This window comes from Meriones unguiculatus, chromosome 1, assembly GCF_030254825.1.
Source record: "Meriones unguiculatus strain TT.TT164.6M chromosome 1, Bangor_MerUng_6.1, whole genome shotgun sequence".
Classification (NCBI taxonomy): domain Eukaryota; kingdom Metazoa; phylum Chordata; class Mammalia; order Rodentia; family Muridae; genus Meriones; species Meriones unguiculatus.
In genome coordinates, this window is record NC_083349.1 from 145,743,572 (window position 1) to 145,751,265 (window position 7,694).

At 48.2% G+C, this 7,694-nt stretch overlaps 1 long non-coding RNA gene across 2 annotated transcripts; it reads right to left on the reverse strand.

The window, feature by feature from the left end:
* Window positions 1–722: 722 nt before the first annotated feature.
* LOC132648152 (uncharacterized) lies at window positions 723–7,544 on the reverse strand. Of its 2 annotated transcripts, none has more exons than XR_009586536.1 (4): window positions 7,086–7,544; window positions 2,612–2,758; window positions 1,541–1,616; window positions 723–1,415 (listed from the first exon to the last, which is right to left on the reverse strand). It is a non-coding gene; the product is annotated as an uncharacterized LOC132648152 (long non-coding RNA). The 2 variants fall into 2 exon arrangements; XR_009586541.1 differs by lacking the exon at window positions 7,086–7,544 and adding an exon at window positions 4,367–4,830.
* Between the last annotated feature and the right edge of the window lie 150 nt (window positions 7,545–7,694).

The following is a 7,694-nucleotide window of genomic DNA, read 5'->3' on the forward strand; positions in this document are numbered from 1 at the left end:
TTGAATTTTACTCACCACACCCTTTTCTCTTTATGATCTGAGCTTGCCAACACCGGAGGTCTCCTTCACTGCTTCCCCGTATCTCAAGACCCTTATTCAGGCACCAAACTGCTAGAGCCAGCCAGCAGAGTCAAACAGTTCTTGAGTGGGGAGTGAGGATTGAAAGAAAATTTTTAAAAATAATAATAAATAATAAAAAAACAAGACACTACACATGGGATTTGTTCGAGAGGGCTTCCAGTAGAAACTAGGCACCTGGTTTATTCCACAGTCTTTATTATAGTCAGAGCAAAACCAGCAAAACCCTTTGATACAATGAAGTTCATCAGGAAGTCAAACCTGTTTACCTCGATCACCTGTTTGTGTGATCCTCACACAAACAAAAAGGAAGTGAACTTGGCAACACAACCTGTCTATCCCTGATTCCAGGTGAAGGCCATGGTGAAAACATGATTTTTTGCTGAGAGAGAGCTCAATAATAAAGCATCATGACAAACAAGCAGGTCTCCACACACACACACAACACACATATCAAAAAGCATTTATATGTGTGTGTATTATATACATATATATAATAAAATTCTCACATAATTTTTAAAAAATTTGAATAAGAATGAGTGCTAGAGAGATGTCTCGGGTTGAGAGCCCTGGCTGCTCTTTCAGAGGACCTGGGTTCAATCCCCAGCACCTACATGAGGTGACTCATGCCTATGTATAACTCCAACTCAAGGGATCCAATGGCCTCTTCTAGACTCTTGCATGCACAAGTCCACATTTCATACATCGACACACAATCTAAAATAAGCATTTTAAAAATGAACAAAATCTGTGGGTCTTCCCTTTTCCCAGGGACTGTTGGCCACCAGTTTACAAGGTTAAGGAGAGCAGAGGCAGGAGAGGAGCGGCCGGATTCAGATGACGGTGAGTACGTTGAACTGACAACCCGAACCAGCTTCATTAAGGCAGTTCAATTTTATTTGGGGGTGAACAGGAATTATATAGAAATTTGGGGAGGGTGTAGTGTAATCCAGGGTGGATATCAATCATTGGCTGGGGGCTTAGGTACTGGAATACCTCGTTTGATTGGAGAGGCATTCTAGGGATCCCAGGTGCCTGCTGACAGGGTTCTGGCCAGGAGAAAGAAAGTTGAACCTGTAGTTTCCCTAAGGACTACATGACATTCTTCAGATAGAATGTGTGGAGATCCGGACTCCCCAGGCAGAGGAGAGAGAGCCCCGAGGACAAACGGAGTCCTCCATTTTGCACCAAGCTCAAGGCTTTCAGGTCACGGCGGACTGCGAAAGGGTTTCCCGACTATTTTTTAATTAAGTTTATTAATTGCTGCTGCGTTCCTAGTATTCAGAAGATGAGACAGGAGATCCAGGAGTTCAAGGCCAGCGTGGACCACCTGAGACCTGAACCAAGAAAAAAATAAATGAGTCTAAGGGTGTAGTTCAGCTCACAGCACGTGTGTCCGGATTGCGCAAAGCCCTGGGTTTGACCCTCAGCATTCCACAAAACCTGGCATGGTTGTGCTCACCTGTAATCCCAGGACTCGGGAGGTGGAGGCAGGAGGTTCAAGGTCATCCTCAGGTACATCACAGGTCTGAAACCAGCTGGGGCGACATGAAACTGTTCTTTAATTTGTATTAATCATTTGAGAATTTCACACAATGTATTTGCCTACAGGTGGTCTGATGAGGGCATTTTCTCAATGGAGATTCCCTCTAAAACACAAGAAAAAAAAACAAGCAGCACAGTGGATTAGACACAAACACTGCCTCACATCTTTCTGGCCTTGGCATCAGTGGATTCTGGCCTCCAGGAGATGCTGAAGTCATTTCCCTGCAGTTTCTAAGAAACAGCTGCATGACTGCTTATGAGAAAAGGTCTACTGGATGCCTCTATGGAGCCGGTGCCTTTATGGACCACGCTGGCTGCACTGCTCTGGCCTGAAATGAACTTTGTTATTCTAATGGTGAGAAAACAAAACAAAAAGTCCATAATAAACTGATGATCTTGAGCAGGAGGCCATGAAAGCTGGAGTGTGTTTAAATAAGCAAAACCCGTCCACCCCGTCCACAGTTCTGTTAGAATGAATGCCAGCTGGACGGTGGAGCAAAGCATTTGTTTAATGTACTTTATTCCGCTGACTCTAACCAGAATGGAAGGTACACTCTCGTTATCTTCTCCCTCGCTCCTTATCTCCTTCCCATCCTTCCCCAACTCCTGACACCTTCTCAGATTCATGACGTTGGGTTTTGGTGTGTGACCCATTTCATTTAACCCGGATCCATCGGTGTGACTTTTGGATTGGTGTCATCCCGTAACCTGGTGAGGTTACAGGACTAAAGGCGCCCCTCGCCCCCCCCCCTGCCATTTCCCTAAGTCTATCAGTAGGAAATCATCCAACAGTGAGAGCAGGGCCCTCTGAGCCCCTCTTCTGCCCGTGCCTGGCTGCTGAGGGGTCCATTCCCGTGCCAACCCAGTGAGGCATCCAAGGCAGTTGGGAGTTCGTGATTGCAGTAACCATTCTATGCCCAGTAGATGGCATTTCACATTGCACGGCCCTTCTCCCTGGCTTTGGGTTCTTATGCTCTTTTCACCTCACCTCACTGTTTCCAGAATCTTGTGGTGGGGTAAGATACCTTGTTTAGGGCTGGGCATTCAAACATCACTTATTCTCAGATCTTTGTGCGCCCATGAATCTCTTCCTTCTCTCTGTGCTGGCTCATCTTATGTCACCAACTAGAGTTACCTGAAAAGAGAAAACCTCAGTTGAGAAAATGCCTCCATAAGATCAGGCTGAAGGGCATTTTCTTTTCTTAATTAGTGATTGATGGCAGAGGACCCAGCACACTGTGGGTGGGGCCATCCCTGGGTTAGTGCTCCTGGGTTCTAAAAAAAAAAAAAAAAAAAGCAGGCTGAGCAAGCCATGGGGAGCAAGCCGGTAAGCAGCACTCCCCCATGCCCCTCCATCAGCTCCTGCCTCCAGACTCCTGCCGTTTTGAGTTCCTGCCCCAACTCCCCTCAGTGATAAACTGTTGACTAGAAGTGTAAGCTGAAATAAACGCTTTCCTCCCCAACTTTGGTCATGGTTTTTCACCACAGCAATAGTAACCCTAACTAGGACGAGCGTTCACAAGAAAGAGAGGCTGACCAAGCCAATTTCAGGGCACCCAGCAACTGGATGACAGGGCTGTGAACTGTTGGTTTCTAGTTACCGTAGCAAAGCGGCCTTCTTCATACGAATTGCACATGAAAGTATTCGGAGGCTGGCGAAATGCCTCATCTGGTGAGACACCTGATGGGGTGAATTGGATCCCTGGGACCCACATGGTGGAAGGAGAGAAGCAGCTCCTGAAAGTTGTCCTCTGACCTCCATGTGTGTGTTGGGATGTGTGTGTAAAGGAAATGAATAAATATATAAAGTGCAATATTTTTTCAGCTAGGCATAATAGTGTATGCCTTTAATCCCAGCAGCACTCAAGAGGCAGAGGTAAGAGGATCTCTGTGAGTTCCAGGTCAGCCAGGGTCAAACAATGAAAGAGTCTCAAAATTTAAACAAACAAACAAAACTATTCAGAATCAAGATGGTGTGATGTTTTGTTACCACTTATTCTCAAAGGCTGCAGATAGCAGGATGATTGTCACAGGTCCCTCAGGGAGAGCCATGAGGTCAAATTGCACAACTGGAAAGGCTGAAAAGGAGTTTCTGTCATACAATATTTCAATGAATTTACTAAAATATAAAATGAACCAAGGTGCATGACTATAAGCCTAGCACTCAGGAGGCAGAGGCTTAGGGATCAAGAGCTGCAGGCCATCCTGGGCTACACAGTGTGTGTGTGTGTGTCTGTCTGTCTGTCTGTGTGTCTCTGTGTCTGTTTGTCTGTCTCTCTGTTTCTGTCTGTGCCTCTCTCACTTACACACACGCACAGGCTGGAAAGCTGGACACTCAGAGCACTGGCTGCTTTTGCTAAGGACCCAGGTTCACGTCCCAGCACCCACAATCTTCTGTTACTCCAGTTCCAGGGGATCTGTCACGCTCTCCTGACCTCAACATAGTGCCACAGACATCCATGCAGCCTAAACACCTGCACACACAAAACAAAGCACTTAAAAGAAAAAATGTAAATTTTAAATTACATTTATTTGTGTGTGTATGAGAAATACAGACAGACAGACAGACAGAGCATTTGTAGAGGTCAGAAGACAAATTGCAACAGACCTGGTTTTTTTCAACCTGTGGATCCCATGATTACTTTCAATCACCTTTGACATCTGGGATATCTCTACAGAGACCCCCCAAAATCTTAAAATGTAAAATCAATCCACTAAAAATAAGTAACCGGTGTGAAATTACCTGTATGTAATTAATTACTTCACAACCAACCAAACCAGCACAGGCATCAGCAGAGTCATACCAGCTCTCACCACCAGAGGGCACGCCAGGCGCAGCTAAGCCTCCATGGTTTAGAGGTTTGACTCCTCTGAACTTCTTTCCATCTTTTCCAAGTATTGAGGACTCCTGAAGTGAGTATTGAGGGCCACATGAAATGGAGAGGTTGGGCGTGGTGACCCACTCTGGGCACTGGAGGGTCAAAGGCAGAAAGATCAGGAGTTCAAAGTCAGCTTCTACAAAAGTCGTTCTCAACCTGTGGGTTGAGAACCTTGGGGGGCGGGTGTCAAATGACCCTTTCACAACAGTCCCATATCAGATATTTACATCAGGATCCATAATAGCAAAACTGCAGTCATGAAGTTAGCAACAAGGATAATTTTATAACTGGGGGTCACCACGTGAGGAACTGAGTTAAAGGGTCACAGCATTGGGATGGCTGAGAACCACTGCTCTACAATTTAGTGAATTCAAGGCCATCAAAGTGGGTCAAAGTGACACTGCTCCCACCCCCACCCCCCAAAAAAGGAGCTTAAACATAGAAAGCCTGCATGGTGGACCATGCTATTCCCAGAAGTCATGGGGTTTATGTTGTTGTTTTGATGAAACTCCCAATGCCAAGTGCAGGGTACCTCCCTGGAAGTTGTTGGCCTTGGAGCACACAAAAGCTCCCAAAACTGATGGGGACTTGTTATTGCTCTTAGCCACCACTGAGAATTAGACCCTGACCCTGCTGCAGAAGACACACAGAAATCAAGCTGAACGCGGTCTGAAGGCTTTCCTCCTGCTAGCTGAGGTTCACGGTGCCGGAAGGCGATGGGCAGGGTGCAGAAAGCCATCCACGCTCTCACCCAGCTGTGGGCCCTGCATGCTATTTGGCCCACATGTGCACTGGTGTAGTAATGCACTGAAGGTTCCAGGCGTAACCAACTGCTTTCTGATTGGGTCTGAGGTCTGATCCACACCAGAGGATTCATGCCTGCTGGTGTAAACCTGGCCCTCTGAGGAATATACTAATGTTTTCCTAGATAAACGTGTAGTCAGGCTGCCGTCTCCACACTTCTGTCTATACGCACAGACTAATGCAGCTCTCAGCCTTGGCCAGACAAGTCTCTTCTAGGAGCAGGCAATGGTGAAAGCAGAAACTCCTACATGGCCAAATGGCTGAGAACAGGGACTGCTTAGCAGTCAGACCTAAACAAGACATCTCTATCACCTCTCATCCACGACCAGAAAACGTCAAAGAAAGGGCAGTGATGGAAAAGCTGCAAGAATCCAGAAGACAGGGAAGGGAGCCCCAAAATGCTGTCTCCGGATACGGCACAGCCACTGCAGTCATGAACACGCAGCACCCTCCGCTGCCTGCACAAGAACTGCCTCTACAACCCCACCACCACCACCACAAAAAGGCGTTGAAGCAGGAAGGGGACTAGTTGGAAAGGAATAGGAGTGGCAGCAAGAGCAGGAAGGGATAAGAAAAGTTAAAATGAGGCTGGGTGGTGGTGGTACAACCCTTTAATCCCAGCAGATGGGAGGCAGAGCAGTTGGATCTTTGTGAGTTCGAGGCCTGCCTGGTCTACAGAGCAGGTTTCAGGACAGCCAGGGCTACATAGAAAAACCCTGTCTCAAAAAAAAAAAAAAAAGAAGAAGAAGGTTAAAAGGGGGTGAATTTGACTCCAACGCATTGTATACAAGTATGAAATTATTTAAAAATTAAATTACTATAATAAAGTATAACAGATCTCTCACTGTCAGAACAATTACATCATCGCGTACCCCATATACACATCACATACACATATAGGCTAGCTGCTCTGTGCGCCAAACTGCTAAAAAGAACAGTGGAAGCCAGACTTGGTGGTGGAGCCCTGCCTGGAATACACCAGTAAGGGGCTCAGTGACAGCCGCCCCCCAGTGAGGGGCTGGGGGCGTGGCTCCGCTTGAGCTGGGCCTTAACTTCAATCCTTCGTGCTGTAAGTGCAACCAAACAATAAGAAAAGACACTCCCTGTCCTGACGGTTGCAGCAAAGCCCCCAGAGTTGGTCCTCGCTGGACTAGGCGGGGTCACATGTCTTCCAATAATCACTGAGCCAAGGAAATCCTACAGTGATTGGCTCCAGCTGGGATCTGGGCTTCTTCCGCGAAGTTGCTGAGAGCAGGGATATAGTCAGCCTTATTCAAATAAAATGGACTGAAACAAAATTGCGTAGGAGCCGGGTACGGTGGTGCACACCTGTAATCCACGTGGAAGGTGAAGGCAGGAGAATCAAGGCCAGCCTGGGTTACATGAGACCCTGCCTCAAAAAAAAAAAAAAAAAAAAAAAAATGGAGAAGAGGAGGAAGGAGACGAAGGGGGAGTAAGAGGAGGCAGCTGAGTAGGTTCCTGGGTTGAGGTGGGGAGTCATGTGGATTTCTAGAGGAAAGTCGTTTTTTCCCACACTTGGGAGGGGGTCAAAGGACAACTTTGTGGAGCTGGTTCTCTCTTTCCATGATGTGGGTCCTGGGAATGACACGCTGGTCCTCAGGCCTGGCGGTAAGCGCCCTTAACCCCTGAACCAGCCCTCTAGCCGGGAGGAAGAGCACTCTAAAGGGAGCGTGCAGCGCGCTGCTCTGGCACCCATGTCCGTTAGCGTCCCAGCCCACACAGACACTTCCTTCCTTCCCCAGCTGTACTGCCCATCACCTGTGCGCGGTCACGTCTCTCGTCCTTTCTCTGTTCCCTTTACAAGTGGGTGTGATGGAGCTAAAGCATATTTACTTGACAGAAGCTTAATTATTCAACCGCAGGAACCTGCACAGGGACTTAAGAGAGGCCACGGGGTCAGGGTGAGGTGGAGACCGCTGGATGAGGAAGGACGGGGGAGGCGGGGTCCAGAGTGGGGCCACACAGTGGAGGGACGTGAGGTATGGCAAAGCAAGGGGTTGTGGAACAAGGGAGGAGTTGGGTAGAGAGAAGTTGAGTTCCAGGAGTTGGTACGTTAAGAAAAAAAGAAGATGGAGGGAGGGTTGGTAAGGATGGGGTCCGACTGTGGGTGGGAGTAGAGGGAGAGACCGAGGTGGGTGCTGGGCAGCAGAGGACAGAGCGGATCGGAGTTCAGAGACTGGAGGGAAATCACGCCCGGCGCGCTCTGGACTGCCGAGGAAGTCTGCGGCAGGGGCGTGGCTGGGGGTGTGTCCCACTGGATTTCCCCGCCCCTTGGAGTTCCAAGTCTTCCCCCTTAGTCCCGTCTCCTCCTCCGGAGTAACAAGCCCACCTCCCAATCAGAGCCTTGGGCTGGGCAAGAAGCGGCCA